The 22,941-nt window shown below is 37.7% G+C and overlaps 1 protein-coding gene across 6 annotated transcripts in view; it reads left to right on the forward strand.

Annotated features, from left to right (window-relative positions):
* FAT3 (FAT atypical cadherin 3) overlaps positions 1-22,941 on the forward strand; it is a 677,141-nt gene that overhangs the window by 78,869 nt on the left and 575,331 nt on the right. The window contains exon 2 of one of the 6 annotated variants that reach the window (XM_016921780.4): positions 6,238-6,459. The exons of the other annotated variants lie outside the window; for them this stretch is intronic. The gene's annotated coding sequence lies outside the window, so the exon portion shown is untranslated. The remainder of the gene's footprint in view (positions 1-6,237; positions 6,460-22,941) is intronic. 6 annotated transcript variants of the gene reach the window in all.

Raw genomic sequence — 22,941 nt, forward strand, 5'->3', positions numbered from 1 at the left:
TTCTTGAGTCTAGAAGGTCTTTGAGATTCTGGCCATAAAAATGAACTTAAGAGCAATAAATGTATTGTTGTAGCTTAGAGTTCCAGGAGCACAGCTTAGGTGCTGAACTATCTTTTAAATTTTTTCCTTTGTGAAATGTTTGTAGCTTGGGATGGCTAGTCAGAGGAACAATGGTGTTATAAAAGAGGTGGGTTAGATTCGCCTCACCACCTGATCATTTCATTTTGGATGAAAATTTAGCAGCTGACATTGCAAACCTTGAGAAAGTGTTGACTGCCTATTCAAATGTAGTTTAGAGGGTTTTAGATTCTGATAGTAATAAGTGCAGAACCTTGTTTTCACAATTGTGTGGTTACAAAAAGATTTCAGTTGATGGCCCATGAGATTTGACAACATATTCTGTTTGATATTTTAGTGGTTTGAAAAAGGATTTTTAGAATATGTATCTGGAAACTAAGGAAACTGTGTAATGCAGTTTTCAATCTACTGTGTAACCTTTCCATTACAAGACTTTTTCCCTCTTAATCCTGTCCAGTGGATTTCTGGTCCTCTGAGGAGTGTGCCTCAGTACACCTCTCCATGAGTGCTTAGGAAGGGCTTTAGGTGGCTCCTTTGTGGCCTCCAGCTTTCATTCTGCATAATGCATCAGAGTTCCTCCTGGGTCTGCATCTTACTTCCTGGAGTGGTTTCTCTGGGAAGTAATTGACTCAATGTATTGCTTCTTAGTCTTCCCCTTGCTCTTTATGGCAGGGTCTGATTGATACAGGTATAAACATCAGGGCTAGCAGCTGCTTTACAGTTTCAGGGAGGGATAACTGATGAAGACTTGTCCATTAGTTGGGAGTTGGGAAAGCCCCTGTTTTGGTAGCAGTGTGGTCATCTCCTCTGGAATGAATACTCATCCTTCCTCTCACAGAATCTCCTCTTGCTTGAGTTTATTTGCATTCATGTGATTTGCATGACAAATTTCGGTCTAATAGCTTATACTCAAACCACCTCTGCAGTTGTCTGTCGGTTGTTTGTAGATGTGAAGAGGCAAAAATGACTGGTCTCTGGGTCCTGTTCTAACTGGAAGGGCATTCTTTGATGTGTGAAACTTAAGAGGACAACTTACACCTGGAATTCACGAAACTAGATCCTGCATTGACCTGGAGGAGGTGAGGTGAGACAGGGCACAAATGAAGCACAGGCATGGGGTCCAAGAATAAATGGGGAGCTGGTGGTAAGCTGGTGTGAGGTCTGGATTGTGGACCATCCTATGGGTCCTTTTGGGAGGGACAGTTGCATCATGCTGGGTGGGGATGATCCTTTAAATGGGTCAGACCAACCCAGGCATGAAAACTAAATGCTAAATTCTTTCTGAATTCAATTCTGGACCAAAACAAGGACATAAATGAGACCTGCTGGATATGTCTCCTTAATAGACATTTGTAAGAAAAGTCACCCATTTGCTTCAAAGTTCTCTCATTATAAGCCATAGTTGCTGTTGGGAAGCTGATGCCATTTCTCAGTCCCTCTTTGCTTCTGCCCTTCCCTTTGTTGCAGTAGATCTGCTGAAGAATCTTGAAATGCCAGCAGAAGGTTCAAAGGGAAGACCTTGGAGTTTTCACATTCTCAAAAAATAGGTGGCACTGAGAGGTCTTATTTTATAGATAAACCAGCTATGTTGGTTTCAGAGTAATTCAATTTTCATAGTTGTTTTTCTTTTAAAAGTCACTATTCTAGAAGGTACACACCCTCCTTACCGTAGAATTCTAGTTAATAAATGTAGAAGAAAGGATGGGAAATGGAAAAGCACCATTTGGTAAACACCACGGCAATAATTGTTGCAAGCAAGAATCATCAATGGATGCTGAAAATAGTAGGTGAAAAGTATGATGAAACAGGATATTTACTTAGTCCCAAAGTATCTCCCCACAAGAAATTTATAAGCTAAAAGGAGAAAATAGTGGTTTTAAGGTGGAAAACCTAGCAAACACCAGCTTAAACAAGTGATCAAAGTTAGTATCATCAGCACTAATACATATCAATATTGTATACCTCTTGATATGATACAGGTGAAAGAACATCACTTCTATGGTATTCGTCCCAAAATGCACACCACAAACTGATAGTGAGGTGATATCAGATAAACCCAAATAGAAAGTCAGTCTGCAAAATTGCCAGCTAATACTCTTCAAATGTCAAGGTCACGAAAGACAAAGAAAGACTAAGGAAATGTCCCGGATTGTAGGGGACTTAGTAGAAATGGCATCTAAATTCAGTGTGAGTTCCTGAATTGAATTCTAGACCAGCAGAAGGACATAAATGGAACAATTGGTAAAATTGAGTAGTCTGTTAACTAGTTAAGATTATAGTATCAATGTTAATTTCCTATCATTGTTATGTAGTTACGTAAAATGTTAATATCTGGAAAAGCTGAGTAAAGGGTATGTGGAAACTCTTTGAACAAATTTTTCAACTTTCAGTTTTTTTTGTAAATTTGAAATTATTTTTAAAAAGCAAATGTCTTTTTAGGAGATATTATGCTTTATTGAATTAATGGATTCATTAACTCATTCATGCCCTGTCTATGTATAGCTAGTTACGCTCCTAAGAAAATGAAAGCCTGTGATAGATTTCCCTTTGCTGGTATCATTTTACTTCAATATTTAGACTAAATGTTTTTAGCTTCTCTAGGTGACTGTCTCCTCCCATTACTACCAATGAGAAAATATATTCACAAATCTACTGTGGAATACTGGGGGTGCTCTTAGTAGAGTCCATAGTGGTGCTCTTAGTAGAGTCCTAGTGAAAGTAGAGGCCTATTTACTGTAAAGTTTTTGTAGCTTCAGTTTTAGTACCCTTCCCCTTCATGAGCTTTTTCCAAGGCTCTCCACTTTATATATATATAAACTTATATATATATGTTATATATATTTATATTATAGATTATATATATTTATATTATGTATATTTATATTATATATAATATATATTATATTTATTATATATTATATTATATTTATATTATAAATATAAAATATATTTATATTATAAATATAAAATATATTTATATTATAAATATAAAATATATTTATATTATAAATATAAAATATATTTATATTATAAATATAAAATATATTTATATTATAAATATAAAATATATTTATATTATAAATATAAAATATATTTATATTATAAATATAAAATATATTTATATTATAAATATAAAATATATTTATATTATAAATATAATATATTATATATATCTAAAGTGGAGAGCCTTGGAAGAGCCTTGGAAGAGGCTCATAAATATGTATTTATATATAATATATATTATATTATATTATATATTATATAATATATGATATATATTATATTATATATCATATATTATATATATTATGTTATATATTATATATATTATATTATATATTATATAAAATTTATATAAATAATATATATATATAAATTTGAGATGAGTCTTGCTCTATTGCCCTTGTACTGCTGGAAGGCAGTGGTGTGGTCATAGCTCACTGCATCTTCAGATTCCTGGGCTTAAGTGATTCTGCCTCCTTAGCCTCCTGAGTAGCTGGGACTACAGACATGTGCCACCATGTCTGGCTATTTTTTTTAAAATTTTATTTGTAGTAGAGACAGTTTCTCTATGTTGCCCAGGCTGATCTCCAACTCTTGGGATCAAGTTATCCTCCAACCTCAGCCTCCCAAAGTGCTGAGATTACAGACATGAACCACTGTGCCTGGCTTTCCACTTAAGTATGAATTCATAATGTCATATACTTAAAGAGAGTCCTCCACATGGAATCAGCTTCAGGCCCCCGCCACTCCATACCTGGATCTGTTCCTGCTTAATGGGAATACTTTGCCTGAGGCAGTTCCATACAAGATAACACAGCCCGTTTACATCCTGGCTCATTTTCAAAACAGCACAGAAGAAAACAACATCATGTTGAAGCTGGAATAGAATATTTCAAAAGTTTTCCTTTGTTTAATTTGGCTCACTACCTGGCTAGGCAGACATGCAATCAAATGAAACAAAAGTAAATGCAAATGGAAAGCATTCTTGTATGCAGACTGAAATTGAGCACATTTAGTCAGAAGATCAGATTTGCCTCATCCACAAGATCACTGTCCAGAGGAATACCCTTTGGTTACTTGGAAGTGTCATTGCTTAGACTTTGCCTTGAAGCTGCAGCTGTAAACAGCATCTAATACTTGGAACCAGTGCTCCCAGCCCCTGCCACCAGTTCATCCCGCTTCATTGTATCTCTCAGATAAGCTCACAGCCCAAGGTTCTTCAACCTTGTACAAGACCTCACAAGAAGAGGCAAATTTTGCATATGTAGAAATCTGTGTTAAATAAAATACAGGATCAAGCCAAGGAGCATGAAATTTGGAGTTGGTGCTGACAGCCCCTCATTCCTGTCACTTATTAATTTTATTTCCCTCCTCAGCTTGTGTCATTGCCTAAAAATTATTTAAACACAGGTTTTCATATGCTGTGATTTAACTCTTTATAACCTTTAGTACCACATGGGAATTAGTAATCTCTTTCTTTATGAACATTTTTATTGAGCTTATTCTTATGGAAATTTGATCTTTAGTAATTTTATCAGAGGGATTTTTTTTTTTTTCTTTTAACCAGATATAAACCTAGCTCTAGTAGTCCTGAACTTAACAGCAACATTTTTTCCTGGTCACACAATTCTGAAATCAGAGGATTAGTAGTACAATATAAGAAACATGGCACTCACTTTGAAGTTGCCTTCCAGGTTTTCACAGGAGTGTGTGTGTATGTGAGTGTGTGTGCATTGCCATATGAATGCATGTGCTTTTTGGAAAGTTTTATTGCCATCTCTTTCACAGGTTGTTTGATTATCTGTGTTTTCAGAGTAAGCAGAGAACAGAATGTAGAAGTAGTTTGAAATTACAAATTAAACTAGTTGCACTAGGAATAAAATATTAGTGAATGAAGAGTTTGTTGGGAAAGCCTCACATGAGAATGGTTTCTTTTTTTAATTAATGAAATGCTGAAATATACCAATACTGCTTTGGATGTTGTTTTATCTCTGGGCTATGAAGAAAACCAGTTGTTTGATTGTGAAATGAAATCAAAACCGGAGAAAATAATACTATTTTTAAGGAAGACTTACTATGAAAGTTATTGTGCAAACTAAGTCCTGTTTACCACAGGTTAGCTAACATGTATATGAGTCAATCATTTGCCAAAACACTAGAATTGTGTTATGAAGAACCTAGCAATCATTAGAGCCCCTTGTGAGTTAAGCCCAGAAAACCTCATGTGTGGAACAGCTCTCTGGTCATCAAATACCTGAGGATACAGAAGAGATTATTTAATTGACTTCAAAACTTTATTAGACCTAATGTTCTTAAATATGTTCAGCCAAGTCATGCCCTCTGTATCCTTTCTTAATGTCTTAAATGTGTGTGGCTCCTCCGCCCCACCCTCCCAATTTGGCTGTCGGTCTACAAAGGAAATAAAAAAAAATAGCAGACCCAGTTTCCGGGCTGTTTTGTTTTATGGAGATGCTAAAAGGCAGCTTATTTCATATTGATCATACCAAGGAACTAGCCAAGTATGGTGTTAATTGGGTCCTCTGGAATTCTACGCCCCCGGGACCAAAAGCTTTCTAGTAAGGAGGGGAATAAACCCACAGGCTGCATAAAAATGAAATCCAGGAGCCCAACATGTCCCGATTGCTGATTACTGGTGATTTGGCCAGCTCGTTTTGTATCCAGTTGCTTATTTCAATTAGCTTGTTTTGTGTTATGTTTCCCCACACCCCCCTTTCCTGCAAAGCTGTGAAGCCTTGTTTTGAAAACTGCTGCCCCAGAGTGCACCGGCTTGGCGGTCCTGTCCTCATTGTTCTAATGCTCATTCCATATGTGGGTCACATCCTAGAGCTCTCCCCCCAGCCCTCCCCCTCACTTCTCCAGCCATCTCTCCTTCCCTTCCCTGTCCATACATTGGTGCTTGCACTCTCGCGCTCTTTCACACACACGCATGCACACACACACACACACACACTTTTCTCCTAAGAGGCAGAGGTAGGGCAGATTCTTCAGGAGCTTGCAAGTAGGATCATTCAAACTTAAAACGCTGGTTGCTGTGCATTTAGTTTATGGCAAACACTTCACCTTCGGGAAAGTAATTATTCTGCTCCTCTCCCTGTTTCTTTCCCACCCCTTGCCCTTTTCTCCTCTCTTCTTCAGGACAAAGGTTTTTAAGAAACTGAGATTGCCACTTCGTGAGGCCCTTCTTGTTACCCTGGTAGCTGGTATCTCAGACTGTGAATGAAGGATGGATCAGACAGGCTGGAGTTTTGATGCACAGTTCTTTGGGTACTGCAGGAGGAGCCCACTGAGAAATGTGCATGGCGGGCATGCCTGCTGAGTTTATTATGCTGGTTATCTGTCACTTACTCTGACTAAAAGGTAAGGGCTTCTGTAATTTGTTGCTGCAAAGAATTGGTACATTGTTCTCTTTCTAAGGCTTCCAACTAATTGGCTCTTGAGGGAAGATTGGAATGAGAGTTAGTGCTCGACTTCTGTAGCTTATCCTGTTAGATCTCTGTTTTTTTTTTTTTTTTTAAATATGTGAAGGAAAAATAACCTTGGCAATTTTTTGACTATTGGTGGAATGTCTATTCACTTGTTTTCAAAGAAAAACAACAAAAAACACCCTTTGATTCATGATGTTTATTTTAATTTAAAACTTTTCCTGGACCAGTAAAGAAATGTAGTGTATGTGTAGTCAACCTTTTCAATGATTTCTGTAAACTGTGGGAATAGGAGTTGTGATCTTATCCCAAGATAAGAATATTTTACTTTAACAGATTGCATTTTTACCGATTGAAAATTACAGTGCATTTTATTTAGTAATCAGAGTGAGGAAAGTTAGAGACTATTTAAATGAAGTACAATAGTAACATTTACATTAATTGGTCAGTTACTGTAGTGTGGGTATACACATGTTGATAAATATACATTACTAATTATGCTTCTTGTTTTCTGTATACTTAGAGGAAAGTTTTGTGTCTGTGCAGAATTGAAATATGTACTGAACCACAGGCAAAAGAATCTTAGTAATAAGAATTTTAGCAAAAGAATCTTAGTAGTAAGTACTTAGAAAACTATATAAATTTTTTATTTGTATAAATTTAAGAGATACAAGTGTAGTTTTGTTACATGGATATAATGTGTATTGGTGAACTGTCGGCTTTTAGTGTATTCATTACCTGAAAAGTATGTGTGTATATACGTGTGTGTGTATATATATATGTGTATGTTTGTATATGTATATACATGTATATACACATATAAATTTCTGTAGTTGACAGGTAACACATGACCTGAAAATAACCTTAAGTTTCCACGACAATATTTATTTCACATGCTAAGCATTTTTTTCTGTATCATGACAAGTAGTTTCATGGATAAATTTAGGTAATAGCTATTGGAAATCATCTGATGCCACCAAGCAACTGTCTTGCAAGACCAGAGATGTTTTGAGTGTAGGGTACAACCAGATTTTTTTCCATTCTTTTTACTTTAATTTTTTAATTTTTATTTAAAAAACTTTTTTTGAGATGGAATCTCACTCAGTCTTATATGTGTATGTATATATATACACGTATATGTGTGTGTATGTATATATACATACACACACATATACGTGTATATATATACACTATATATGTGTACACGTATATATGTGTACACATATACACATATGTGTACATATACACACATATATGTGTACATATACACACATATATGTATATATCTTAAGGTTATGCTTTTAATCTGTCCTACTTAAAGTAATTAAAACTAGACTATCAGTTGATTGTTATCTCTCGGAAAAATGTACCTTTGGTTAAGAATCATTTCAAAAACAGATTGCCCATCACTATGGAATTTATGCAGTTGGAAACCAACTGAGCTTTATTGAAAAAAATGATTACGTCTTATTTTCTTAAGCACTAGTGATTTACAAGGACCCTTTGGTAGTAGCATAGGATGTATTTTATTGGGGACGGAGATCCCTTTAATGATATTTTCTTTATGGCTGCTGTACAACACTTGTGATGTGTGTTACAGTCTATCTCTATTTATCACTCTGTCTCATGAGCCATAAATGAAGGAAAGGTATATGTTGGGATACCCAATTTAAGTCACCTTATTTTATTTATTACGTTATAGAATTTGCTCCAAAGAGCATGTGAGAAATGTTTTCTTCAAAAAGAAATATTGATGCATCCACTTAAACAACCTAGGGATATCAGCAAAACAAACTGGGTTTCTTTCATGTTAGACTTTGAGAAGAGACAAGAAGCAATCTGGGTGAAAGGAGGACACTATCAGTAAAAGAGAAGACTGTTATTTTCTTGACCTTGGCTCAAAGGTTTCTGTCAAGACTGCTGGAGGTTGAATAGGTAGAGTAGGGCCCAGATTTAAAGCTGGTGTCTCTCCCATACCTAACCCTCATCCCAGTCCCTCACTGTCCAGTGTCTTTGTCATTCAGTCTCCCCTGTTTTAATGTGTCAGCAGGAGGGCTTTATCTTCTTTTCAAAATCAAAAGGAGATGGCCCAGTGTGGCTCATACATACCCATGAAAACCTTAAACATTTCCCCTTCCACATTTTATCCCAATCATCTACATTGAGTAAAAATAAACAAGGAAAAAAAAAAAACAGATACTTCGCCTTCATAATCAATTTTTCTTCTCTTCCAACTTTTCAAACTTTGTTACCTAAAGTGTCAACTGTATATATCCCTTACATAAAGCATAACAGTCTTAGGATACCTTTTCAGGTACAAAATCAGTGACTCTCAACCTGGGCGTATTCAAAGGACTCCCTTGTGGAGTGTTTGAATAATGCAGGCTCCAGCTACTGCCTACAGGAATTCGTGATTCTGTAGTCTTCATTAGTGCTTGGTATATGGGAGTTGTTTAGTAATATTCACAGAATGTTACACAGTGAAAGGTTTTCGCAGTAGTCTGACAGGACAGTGGATAAGTGCATTGCAAAATCTTTTCTGCTTCCTCTTTAGTTGAATTTGGAGAAGGGAAATTCCCTCCCTCTATGCTTCCTACATGTATATTAAGGAAAATGGGGCTTCTTTTGCAGAGGTTTCCAAGCCTCTGAAAGTAGATGAATCACCCTTAAAAGGCTAATAGGGCCCGCTAATCATTTTGCACCACACAAAACAAATAGTGACTTCTGTATCAGTAATACTAGTAAACAGTTGTCCTAGAAATGACTGTGAACATTAGTCCTAGGGCTCTCACGAACCTCAAAGTGATATATGGAGAGAACCCAGCAAATTGAAAACATTCTCTTTTTGTGAGTATATTTTAGGTGTATCTTGTCACTTGAGCCAGTAGGAGTGTGCTTCTTGGATAATAATATGGGTTTCCCAAACAACTCTTGAAGCACCTAGATCCATACATGTCGGATGCAAAACCATATCCATGGACCTGGAACTGGGCTGTGACCTAAGTGCTTGTTTTTCCCATCAAAGCGTCTTTCCTTTGGTACCTTCGCTAGTTTAGGCTGGGTCTTGAAAATTTGTTAGTTTCCCTGAAGCTATAGGGGCAAATTCTGGGGAAAACAAAACAAAACAAAACTCAAACAACATGCTGATATCTTAATATTATCTGTAATATGAGGACTTGAATTATGATAGCTGTTCTTTAAGTACTTCCCAGCTTTCTAATCTCTAAATTTTAATCTTTATGACTATAATCAATTCTTAGTAAAGTCAGTTCTGCTATCACACTTGTTTTGAAAAGGCAAATTTGTTCCAAAGCAATTGATATATTCAAGACAAGCATAAAACTAATGCTGTATTTGCTTATGTGTGATTTCCTCCCAGAGAAACACTAGGTAAATGCAGAAACTGTAGCCAGCTGAATGCCACATAGGAAAACCAAAAATGCACCCATGTTTTAGGAGCCCCACCCATCCACATCTGGGACTACCAACTTTCTGTCTGATTTCAGAACACCCTTCTTCCACCACTTCACAATAACCCACAAGCCTCATTCTTTAACCACATTCACTTCCACAGCAAATCCCAGTTTTTTAATGTGATAATATGCCATGTTTATTGTTGTATTTGTATATTTCTCAACAATTTAATACATGTAAAACTGTGCTACCATTTTTATTATGTTTCTGCTTCTTTTTAACGTGTTACTGACAATGTTTTTGATTGTTGTACCTCAAACCCATTTTTTGTTTTGTTTTGTTTTGTTTTGAGACAGACTCTCACCCTGTCGCCCAGGCTAGAGTGCAGTGGTGCAATCTTGGCTCACTGCAACCTCCGCCTCCTGGGTTCAAGCAGTTCTCCTGCCTCAGCCTCCTGAGTAGCTTGGATTACAGGCATGCGCCAACATGCCTGGCTAATTTTTGTATTTTTAGTAGAGATGGGGTTTCACCATGTTGGTCAGGCCGGTCTTGAACTCCTGACCTGGTGATCTGCTGACCTCGGCCTCCCAAAGTGCTGGGATGACAGGCATGGGCCACCGCACCCGGCCTCAAACCTAATTTTTCCAGTAAGCCACTTGGTTTTTACTGTGCGATTTTGCAGAGCACAAAGAATTTCAGCAACACATACATTCTACTGGAGCAGAGCTGACTGTATGGATTTTGGTATGATAAAATTCTCAGAGGCTAAGTGCCAAGGATATTTTGCATGCTGTAGCATTGTTTGTTATGAATGTGGTCAACTTAGCCTATTTTCTCCTACTGTATATTTTTTCAATGACTCTATAGAACTGCCTCAGAAAAACCATTTATCAAACCTTCAAACTTCAGGGAAAGTTGTGTGACATTCTCAAAAGTGAAGACTACAAAAGATGATTAGATACTTGGTCCAATCCTAGGAATGAAGTTTTGTGGTTTTGGCTAATTAATAATTAAGGTCATTGGATCATTTGATTTTTAACAGATTCTAAGGTTCAGATGAGAACATGGAGATGTATTTCTTCAGGTATGCAACTTAAACAAATACAAATTTGATAATTTTTACATTTGTAAAAAAAACATATGAAGCCCCTCATTGCATGAAACAAGGAAAATGCTGGACTGGTTTGGTAGAAGGGAAAGAGAATTTTAATCTCCCGAAGCAGTAGAGGGGTAAGTATATACTGTAGGCTTTTTTGTTTGCTTTTAGTGTCTGCTTATTGTGGGTCTGGAAATTGGAGTTTGGGTTTTTGTTTCTGATTCTCCTCAGGGTTCTGACTTTTGGCCACAAGCAGTTACAGGCTGCCAGTACTCTGAGTATCCTCTTGCCACTTCCTGCTGGGCTAATGTTTATTTCACCACTGAACTTGCCTTCCAGAACTTTGCAGAAATTCTCCAGGGAACTGAATGTCCCAAGACCTGAGTTTGAAGCCAGAATTGGGACCCTGGAGTTGTCCTAAGGCTCGTTTTTAGCTGTGTTATCTTGCAAACTACAGGGCCAAGCTTTTTTACCCTCAGTTGCCAAGTGGAGCTCTCCTCCCACTCCTTCACTAGAACTTTTCCTTTTAAAGTAGAACCATTTGAAACCTTTCTGGGCACAGCAGTGATAGTGAGGGAAGGTCACATGATCATGCTTTGAACTTGGCTGCTTGGGTGTGTAGTATGGTGCCTTGGGTATGTGGCATGGTACCTGGGTATGTCAGCTCAAGCCTTTTTTACTCCTAAATATACATACAGCAGTTTAATTACAACCTTCATGGGCTTCTGGTTGAAGAGAGGAAACATAAGAAACATTGATACTGAAATACACAAACAAGTTGGCAAGGAGAATAAAAATGATAATCCTGTGAATAACCTTGAGATTTTCCTAAGCAGATCTTCAAGCTGACATGATCAGGGTCCTTCTATAGCACATCAGGTGTTAAAAATGTAAAAAACAGTGCCTACTAGATCCAATTTGGCTCTTTATTTACTGAGATTAAAAATTATTCATACTCACTCTATGGTTATTTGTTGAGAGACACTTGCAAATCAAAGCCTGAAACCATGAAAATTACAAAACAAAAGTTAAGTTTTTTGAGGACATGATGCAAACATTGCACTATAAGGTCACAAAGTTTACTGTTAACACAATATTGGTTAGTCAAACCTCAGTGTGTGTGTGTATATATATGTGTGTGTGTGTGTGTGTGTATATATATATATATATATATATATATATATATATATATATATATATATAGGGGGAGAGAGAGAGAGAGAGAGAGACTGTGTTGCCCAGGCTGGAGTGCAGTGGCACGATATCAGCTCATTGCAACCACTGCCTTTTAGGCTCAAGTGATCCTCCCGCCTCAGCCTCCTGAGTAGCTGAGACTACAGGCATGCATCACCACACCTGGATAATTTTTGTTTTTCATAGAGACAGGGTTTCTCCATGTTGCCCAGGCTGGTGTCAAACTTCCGGTCTCAAGTGATCCACCCACCTCGGCCTCCCAAAGTGCCAGGATTATAGACGTGAGCCACCATGCCTGATCCAATCATAATTTTTAAATAAAATAAATTTAAAGTAAATTGAACAGCATATATTACTTATTCAAAGGGGAAAGGTTGAAATTTGTCTTCATACATAATGAATATTATTAAAATTGTATTAAATGAACTTTCTGATAAAATCTTTAATAATGCATTGATCTCAAGTGAAATGCTTTATTTTAAATCTCTTATATACCATGCAAAAATGATGAAATCATTAAAAGATTTCCTAAGGGATTTCCAGTGATTATATGTTTTGGTGAAAAAAAGGATTCAAAAGTAAAAAATGAATAGAAAATACTAGGCTCAAATATCACCCAGGTCCTCTGTGGAGTCTACAGCTCTGACATGCCTTGAGCCAAGCAGAACTAGGGATAAAAAGAGAAATAGGGGGACCAGCTTACTTTGGAAGTGTAAAAAAGACACTCCACTTGAAGCGCAGTAAATACAGAAGGTTTCCTTTCACTGAAAAGGAGTGAGATTTCAGTACTCAGACGCAATCTGTGCCCTAAGATAACATGCTTGTTGGCAGGAGTATAACTGTTGGTTGTTGAAGAAATATATACAAAATGCATATTTAACAGTTGCTTTGATTAAAAAAAACTAATCTACGAGTCTGTTTTTGTATTGACAATGGTTCTCCTAATGGCATGCCAAAAATATACCCCCAGCTATCCATGCTTAACAAGTTGAATTGGAGATGGATTACCTCTTGAGTACTCTACAATTGACTGCTTCCGTTAGTCTTGGCAAATTATACAGCCAAATTGTCTATCTGTTTTCTAATATGTCAGCAAAATTAAGCTGAAAAATGCATACAAGAATAAATTGCTGCTGGAATTGCATGATGCCCACCTTTTCTTTGTGTTGAGGAAAAAAAATGATTAAATCACACTTTGGAATCATTCTATTTCAATCAACTCTATTTAGATCCTAGGTCTGGTTTAGGGAAGGTCTGTGAGACCTTTAGCTGCTGGGTATTGAGCTCAGTAAACTATTTAATAGCCACATTGTAGCTTTCAGTCAATGATTTTCCACATTCCAATCTTTCTCCACTTTGGAGCCAGCCTTTTTGGGAAAACGGAGACCCATGGTTTCATTTCAACAAAGAAGGAATAACCAATCATGGAACATATTGGCTGTGCCACCAAGGAGGTGGCAGATGAGGATTTGGGGACTTCAGGACTGATGATTCTGAATCTTGACATGTTATTAGACTCATTGCAATATGGCCAAAATTTTGAGTATCCTGGTTACTCAAGGCTACAGGCAAGAATTATTTTGAGTGTAGCCGTCAGAATTAAAAATAAAGGAAAGACTGAATGAATGAATGAATGAAGAAAACCAGGACATGGATGATTAAAATATTTCTCTTCTCTCCCTGCAAACATGTGGACAGGGAGATTCCATGTAAACTCTTTCTCTCTTTTAATCATATTCTTTTGTTCTAAGGAATATTTAGATTATTTTTTCTCCAGTGGAAGTTCTTTCAGTTTTACCTACTACAGCTCAGTGATTGCAGATTGCTAATTTTGCTTGAAAACCAAAGGATTTGGTTGTTTTCACTTCATTAGCATCAGAAAGGGGGATTGGCTAAAGTGCTGGCCACGGTAGCCTTGCAGAAGGAGGCAGGGTTGGTTTGGTAGGGAGAAAAGATTGTTCTTTGGAAATGTATAGAACTGGCTGTGCAAAAAATAAATAAAGCCATTCTCTAAGGTATTGCTGAATATCAAGTTCTCTTTGCTGGGTTGGAGTGAAGTCTATTGCAGGTATCTATGGCTTTTTCATGGTTGTCAGTAAGTGTATGCCGGAGACTAAATAGTGATGCCTGGTGCTTTTTTAGCACTCATAACTTTTACAAAGGTGTTTTCTACCTCCAAACTCCTAGAATTACATAATGTGTAGGAGACATAGGGGAAGGAAGAGTTCTGGCCAGGATCAAAGTGGGGGCACTGGTATAATCATTATTCTGAACCTGCTGGTCTTGAGCAGTTTTCCCCAAAGCGGCCTCAGCCCTATCAAGCTTTGAAACATAGTGCCTTGATTCTAATAGTCGTTATTTTTTTGTTTGCATTTATTCAGTACAAAAGTCTCCAGCTGTGATGGAACTTTGCCCACAGTGACAGGAGGGAGTTATTCTCAATCTTCTGCCACTTCTAGGTTGCTTTTTCTTTAGCAGAAATCATATGTCTTCACTCTGAAATTATATGTCTTTACTCTGAAAATATTTTGTAAAGTACTTCGTAAAGTATTTTGTAAAGTACTTTGCAGACTCCAACTCCATGGTGTAGAGGAGACACCATATCATAGTGTGGATTTCTAGAAAGAAGTAGACTGAGATATAGACAGGTGATGTAGCAGCCTTGATATCCTATCCCATAGAGACCTAGTGGTGAAGCAGGAAGCAATCAGCTTCACACTATTTGGAGAAGAGGAAAAGTTGTGATTTTCCTCTTCTGTGGGAAAAGACCCCCACAAAAGAAGATAGGACCATTTGTGCCTCCAATTTCTTTTTTCACATAGTCATTTCAAAGCATTCTCTCATTTTTGTAGCTCATACAGTTCTGGGGGTTAGCAATGGCAGTATGTTTTGAAAATAAATGATACTCAGAAGGGAGAGGTAATAGGGAGAGTTCTAATTCAGTGAGATTTGTACTGTAAAGTAGGTATGGTTCTAGCACCAGAATCCTCCTCCTTTTCAGATTATTTAGCCCTAATTACTTATTTCCCCTTTGCTTCCTAAACTCCTAGGAGATAAACTCCTTGAAGAAAAACTCCAGCTTATGGAAATAAATATTTTTGCTCAGAGAACACAGGAATCATAATTTTTTGGAATTGAAATACCCATAAGAGTAAAAGCATTGTTTTTCTTAAATATATTCAATACTACTGGCCAATCCAGAGGTCTTTCCTGAATTAACACAAACATTAAAAAGTTGAAGTTTAATGCTTGGGGAAGATACCAGGAGAACTGGTAGGCACAAATCTTGCTTTGAGACACTGGCCAAGGAGGGTGTTTTGGTAGATGGTACAGGCAGACCCTATGACACGAATGCTGGATTCTGTAACTGCATGTGCTGAGTGCAGCAAAGAGTCCATGTGCTGAATGTGGAATTCACTCATTCATTTGTTCTCAACTATTTATGGAGCATATTCTATGTGCAATAAACACAACAAACATCCTCCTCTCATGGAACCTTCTCGTGGGAGAGCTTTGATCAGTTGCTTATATGCATGCACTCATACACAATCTAAACAACAACAACAACAATAACAAAAAGCCCAGGTGATTATTGGACATCTCTATGAAAGGCACTGGGCAATAAAATGGCAAGCAAGAATCTTTTCCCCTAGAGTAATCAGCGTGTTTCACAATTAAGAGGTAAAATATCATAAAAGTCTTCCCCTACGTTTGTGTGTGGTTTTCTTTCGTTGTTCAAGTTGATTGGGATATAATTGGTTGATACTCTTGAATAAGTCAAGGTTGCAAGCAGTGGACAATATGTGTTCAACACTGAATGATGGGAAAAATACAAAGTGGTAGAATTCATATAACACTGAATGATAGGAAAAATACAAAGTGGTAGAATTCAAACATTTTTTGGTAGCCCAAGATTTAAGGCAACAATAAACCATTGTTTCTTCAACTCATGTTTTAAAAAGTCGTTATAAACTACTTTAATCTCTCTGTGTGTTCAGTAAGTATAATAGTGTGAATATTCCTTCCATCAGCTCCAACAACATTGATGCATCTTATGTCCTGTGCAAAGTGTTGCTGATAGAAAAATGGGTGAGACATAGTTCCTACCCTTAAGGAGAATATAATATTGAGGATTTGAAATATTATGGGAATCTGCTTCTAAAAGTAATTTTTTCTTATACAGTTTTGTAGATGCATGTTTAGGAGATAAGGAAAACTGAGCTATGAATATAAAGTACCCAGTATAAACACAAGCAATCCTCTTGCCATTTCTAATCAAGTATATATAAAAATGACATTCTGAGAATGCTTGTACTAGTGTTTTTCAAACTGTATTCAGTGAAAACGTGTTAATAGTTATGGGAGAGGAGTAGGGATGAGGAAGACAGAGGGAGTTTTTATGGTCAAATCAGTTTGTCAAACACGGGTAAAGGAAGTAAGCAAGTTTTTCTTATGCATGCTTCTCCCAAAACTTTAATTTGCTAGTGTGCATTGTGACACTCCAGGATGGGTTATTGCAGTAGTTCCCAAATTTAGCATCATAATCACAAAGTCCTGGGCTCCAGAGATTCACTGAATCAAAACTCTGGCAGGTGAGAACTGGGGATTTTCATTTATTAGGTTGGTGCAAAAGTAATTGCGATTTTTGCAATGAGTAATGGCAAAAGCTGCAGTTACTTTTGCATCAACCTAATAAAACACATTTGGGAGATTACTTTTAGGTAGTCTGAGTTACTTTTAGGCAGAGTCAGTTTATTTCAGCACTGGTCCCATGTACCATTGACATGCAGGAAGGAGCCCTCCCTGATTTGCATAACAGCAGAACATCATTTATCCAAGAAATGCATATTGACATTTATGGAACTAACAGTTTGGAAATGCTGGCCCATGCATTCTTTTACCAAAGGCCTAAAGAAAAAAAAATTATAGGTAACAAGTTCACTAGTTTGGGACTTAGAGTTAATGTATATTTTGTGTGTGGGGGTTAAGATAGCACTAAGGATCAAATTCATTTTTTTGAACCCACATTGATGGTAATTTATTATTTTTAAAGTGGTGCTTATGGCTGGGTGCAGTGGCTCATGCCTGTAATCCCAGCATTTTGGGAGGCCAAGGCGGGTAGGTCACCTGAGGTCAGGAGTTTGAGACCAGCCTGACCAACATGGTGAAACCCCATCTCTACTAAATACAAAAAAAAATTAGCTGGGCATGGTGGCACATACCTGCAATCCCAGGTACTTGAGAGGCTGAGGCAGGAGAATCACTTGAACCCAGGAGGCAGAGGTTGCAGTGAGCTGAGATTGCACCATTGCACTCCAACCTGGGCAATGGAGCGAAACTCCATCTCAAAAAAAAAAACGGGGGGGTACTTATTTATAATGTCCTTAGACCATTTTCCCCCTTTTTTCAGCTAATATTCTCACACAGTTTGAATTTAATTTATAGTAAACTTTGCTTTGTTCTGTCACTTTCCTAGAGAACAATGCTTAAAGTTGTTGGATATATAAAACTCAAATTCCTAGAGATAGGAAATTGTATAATTAGGGTAAATTTGATAAGGTGTTGGCATGAAATAAGATAACTCTTTAAAGAGAGAAGAGAGTGAAGGATCTTATTTATATAACTAATTCTTGGCCGGGCACGGTGGCTCACTCCTGTAATCCCAGCACTTTGGGAGGCCAAGGCAGGCGGATCATGAGGTTAGGAGATCGAGACCATCCTGGCTAACACGGTGAAACCCCGTCTCTACTAAAAATACAAAAAAAATAGCCAGGCGTGGTGGCGGGTGCCTGTAGTCCCAGCTCCTTGGGAGGCTGAGGCAGGAGAATGGCGTGAACCCAAGAGGCGGAGCTTGCAGTGAGCCGAGATCGCGCCACTGCACTCCAGCCTGGGCAACAGGGCGAGACTCCGTCTCAAAAAAAAAAAAAAATTGTTCGTTGTTTTTAGGTCTGTACTCTAGATTATTAATTTATTATTCTGAGAGGGGTTACAGTGGCATAATTAAGATGATCTAATTAGACAAAAAAATTTACTGGTCCTGAAAACAGATCACTTTCCTGAGAAAAAAAGAAAAAAAAATTGGAAAAACCTTCAAAGAGGTTTGCCTTTCTCTTCATAAACACTATTATGCAGCATTTCAGAGCAAGCTACGGAGCTGGGCTTGGGCAGTTAAATCCTGACTTTGTGGTTTTGTGTAGACTTGGGGGTGCAGCTGTATCTTGAGTGGAGATAATAACCACTAATGGCAACCCCAGACACAGCTATTAGTGTCAGATTAAATCTAAATGCAACCTTCTTTTCCTTTTGAATATTCTCTTTGGTAAACTGTTTTTCGTAAACTCCTGTTTGAGTCTCTGCTCACTTACTTTGTTTCAAGAGAGTATAAACCAGATCAGGGTGATTGTTCAAGTGAAAGTGACTGAGGCTCAATGCCATGAACATTGAGATTATAGGTGTATGAAAGGGCTTTGAAAATTTGTGTATAGTCATCATTGAAAACCTTGATTGCTGAAAATCAGACTCTGGTTAGATGTAGGCCTTGTCTTAAGGTCCAAGAAGAAAACATGAATGTAAGATAATGAAATACCACACCAATACAGCCCTACCTTGGAGATAGTGTGGGTTCAGGTCAAGACTACCACAATAAAGTGAAAATAGAAATAAAGCAAATCATGCAAAATTTTTGGTTTCCCAGTGCATATGAAAGTAAGGTTTACACTGTAACCTATTAAGAATACAATAACATTATGCCTTAAAAAATATACATACCTTAATTTAAAAATACTTTATTGCTAAAAAAAATGCTAAGGGTCATCTGAGCCTTCAGTGAGTCACAATGTTTTTGCTGGTGGAAGGTCTTGCCTCGATGTTGATGGCTGCTGCTGACTAATCAGAGTGATGTTTTCTGAAGTTTGTGGTGGCAGAGGCAGTTTCCTAAAATAGGACAACAATGAAATTGTCCTCATTGACTCTTCCTTTCACGAAAGATTCCTCTGTAGCATGCAATGCTGTTTGATAGCATTTAACCTACAGCAGAACTTTCAAAATTGGAGTCAGTCCTCTCAAACTCTGCTGCTGCTTTATTAACCAAGTTTATGGAATACTCCTAAGTCATTTGTTCTCATTTCAACAAAGTTCACAGCATCTTCACCAGGAATAGATTATATCGGAAGAAATCACTTTCTTTGGTCATACTTGAGAAATAACTTCTCATCTGTTAAAGTTTTATCATAGATTGCAGCAACTCAGTTACATCTTCAGGTTCCACTTGTGATTCTAGTTCTCTTGCTGTTCCCACCACATCTGCCGTGACTTCCTCCTCTGAAGTCTTGATCTCCTTAAAATCATCCATGAGGGTTACAATTAACTTTTTCCAAACTCCTGTTAATGTTGATATTTTGACCTCCCCCCAAGAATCACAAATCATCTTATTGACCTCTAGAATGATGATTTTTTTCTCCAAAATGTTTCAATTTACTTTACCAGATTCATCAGAGGAATCATTATATATGGCAACTATAGCCATTTGAAATGAATTTCTTAAATAGTAAGACTTGAAGTTGATCCATGGGCTGCATAGTGGATGTTGTGTTAGCAGGCATAAAAACAGCATTAATCTCCTTGTATATCTCCGTCAGAGCTCTTGAGTGACCAGGTACATTGTTAATGAGCAGTAATATATATATACATATACATACATATATATGTGTGTGTGTGTATGTGTGTGTATATATATATTTGAAACAGGGTCTTGCTCTGTCACCCCGTTTGGAGTGCAATGGCGTGATCATGGCTCACTGCAGCCTCCGCCTCCTAGGTTCAAGCAGTCCTCCCACCACAGACTCCCAAGTAACTGGGACAGAAGTGCATGTCACCATGCCTGGATAATTTTTTAATTTTTATTTTTGTAGAAACAGGATCTTTCTATGTTGCCCAGGCTGGTCTCAAACTCCTAAGTTCAAGTGATCCCCCCATGTTGACCTCCAAAAGTACTGGGATTATAGGCATAAGCCACTGCACCTGGCACAGTTAATACTTTTAAGGGAATCTTTTTTTTCTTTCTTTCTTTTTTTTTTTTTTGAGCAGTAGGTCTCAACAATGAGCTTAAAATATTCAGTAAACTATGCTATAAACAGATGTGCTGTCACCCAGCCTTTGTTCTATCGACAGTGAACAAGCAGAGTAGATTTAGCATAATTCTTAAGGGCCCTAGATTTTCAGAATGGTAAATGATCAGTGGCTTCAGCTTAAAGTCACCAGCTGCATCAGCCCCTAACAAGAGAGTTAGCTTGTCTTTTGAAGCTTTGAAGTCTGGCGTTGACTTTTTTCTAGCTATGAAAGCTTCTTCTTTCAATAGAAGGCTGTTTTGCCTACAGATGAAACTGATTTTCAAATCAGTTGCTTCAGCGCTTGCTGCCTCATCTTGCACTGTTATGTTATAGAGATGGCTTCTTTTCCTAAACCTCATGAATCAACTTCTGCTAGCTTCAGACTTTTCTTATGCAGCTTCCTCAACTCTGTCAGCCTTCATAGAATTGAAGAAATTTAGGGCCTTGCTCTGGATTAGACTTTGGCTTAAGGGAGCGTTGTGGCTGGTTTGGTCTGCTGTTCTGACCACTAAAACCTTTTCCATATCAGCAATAAGGCTGTTTTGCTTTCTTATCATTCTTGTGTTCACCAAAGTAGCACTCATAATTTCCTGCAAGAATTTTTTCTTTTCAGTCACAACTTGGCTAATTGATGCAAGAGGCCTAGCTTTCAGCACATCTTGGCTTTCAACATGCCTTCCTTACTAAGCTTAATCATTTCTAGCTTTTGATTTAAAATGAGAGATGTGTGACTCTTCCTTTCACTTGAACACTTAGAGGACATTGTAGGGTTATTAATTGGCTGAATTTCAATATTGCCATGTGTCAGGGAATAGGGAGGCCCGAGGAGAGGGAGAGAGATGGGGAATGGCTTATTGGTAGAGCAGTTAGACCACAGTATTTATCAATTAAGTTCACCTTCTTATATGGGTGTGGTTCGTGGGACCCCAAGACAATTACAATAGTAACATCAGAGATCACTGATCACAGACCACCCTAACAGATATAATATGAAAAAGTTTGAAATATCATATTCTGAAATGTGACATAGAGACATGATGTGAGAACATGCTGTTGGAAAAATGGCGCCGATAGACTTGCTCAAAGCAGGGTTGCTGCAGATCTTCAATTTATAAAAACATAATCTGCAGTGTGCAATACAGTGAAGTGCAATAATATGAGGTATGCCTGTCCATGAATAGTGGCATCTAATCTATTTCATGACTATTATCATTAATCTAAAGATACACTGATGAAAAGACTAATTACTGCTGACATTTCTGCAAGTTGGAACTCTGTATATTCACCAGAGGACTTAACTGAAGACTGACACCAGGAATTTGAGGATGGATTCTAGCAGAGATATTCTAGGAACCAGGACCTTTAATCTGATCACATTTAAAACCCGTTTCAAACATGCTAGTTAAATTATGTCAAGTCTCTGGGGAGATATCTCTGGAATCTGAACATTCTCTGGGGATTGTTGTTTGACATGTGGAGCAGGTGAGACTCATACAGCATGTGAAGTCATTAAGGTACAATTATGACAAGCTTGACTTGATCCTTTCTGATTTGCCTGCCAGCCTTGACAGCTCCAAACAGTTGGTGGGGACCTGAAGACACCACTTCTCTGGTTCCTTACAGCACAAACAGGGAATATATTCTGCTTCCTTTGGCTAGAGCTACATGAAAGAAATTTTTGCTGAGAAAGTGTAGAAAGCCCTTAGGTTGATGGTTAAGTTAGAAACTTTGGCCTTATTATCAGTGACTCCCTAGGTGTACACGATGAGTATAACAGTTTTTTGTTGTTGTTGTTTGTTTTTTGTTTTTACCTTAGTCTTCTTCCTCTTCATTTTTTTAACTCCTTTTTAAACCTGTGCTTTAATTGCAGGCAGACATTTTCTCATTCTGACAGGCAACTCCTTACTTTAGCCCTCATTTGACGTGTGGCTAAAATTGTGTCTGTGCTTTGGAATGCAGGACTTTGGCATGTCTGCAGTAGCTTGAGTGACATAGATTAAGGGACATTCTTCTTTTTTTGAGATGGAGTCTCGCTCTGTCGCCAGGCTGGAGTGCAGTGGTATGATCTTGGCTCATTTCAACCTTCACCTCCTGAGTTCAATTGATTCTCCTGCCTCAGTCTGCTGAGTAGCTGGGACTACAGGCATGCATCACCACGCCCAGCTAATTTTTGTATTTTTAGTAGATACCGGGTTTCACCGTGTTGGCGAGCATGGTCTCGATCTCTTGACCTCGTGATCTGCCCGCCTGGGCCTCCCAAAGTGCTGGGATTACAGGCATGAGCCACCACACCTGGCCGGGCCATTCTTTATTTGTGGGGATGTGTATATTTCTTTTATGCATTACTAAGCCCTTTCAGCTTATGGTCTAGCTCTCAAGCCATATCCATGTTGGTGAGAAAGTTTAAAACACACAGTAATTCTTGGGTAGGCAACATAATATTGCAGACAACCAGTACTGAACACCAGAGTCATGGAGGCTCCATCATATACTAGCTATGTGATTCTGAGCAAGTAGTTTTTCTTTGAAGCTTCAGTTTACCTATCTGCTGAAATGTGAAAAGTGGCTAATTAAACCTACCTCATAGAGTTGTCGTAAGTGAAAT

This window comes from Pan troglodytes, chromosome 9 (genome assembly GCF_028858775.2).
Source record: "Pan troglodytes isolate AG18354 chromosome 9, NHGRI_mPanTro3-v2.0_pri, whole genome shotgun sequence".
NCBI lineage: Eukaryota > Metazoa > Chordata > Mammalia > Primates > Hominidae > Pan > Pan troglodytes.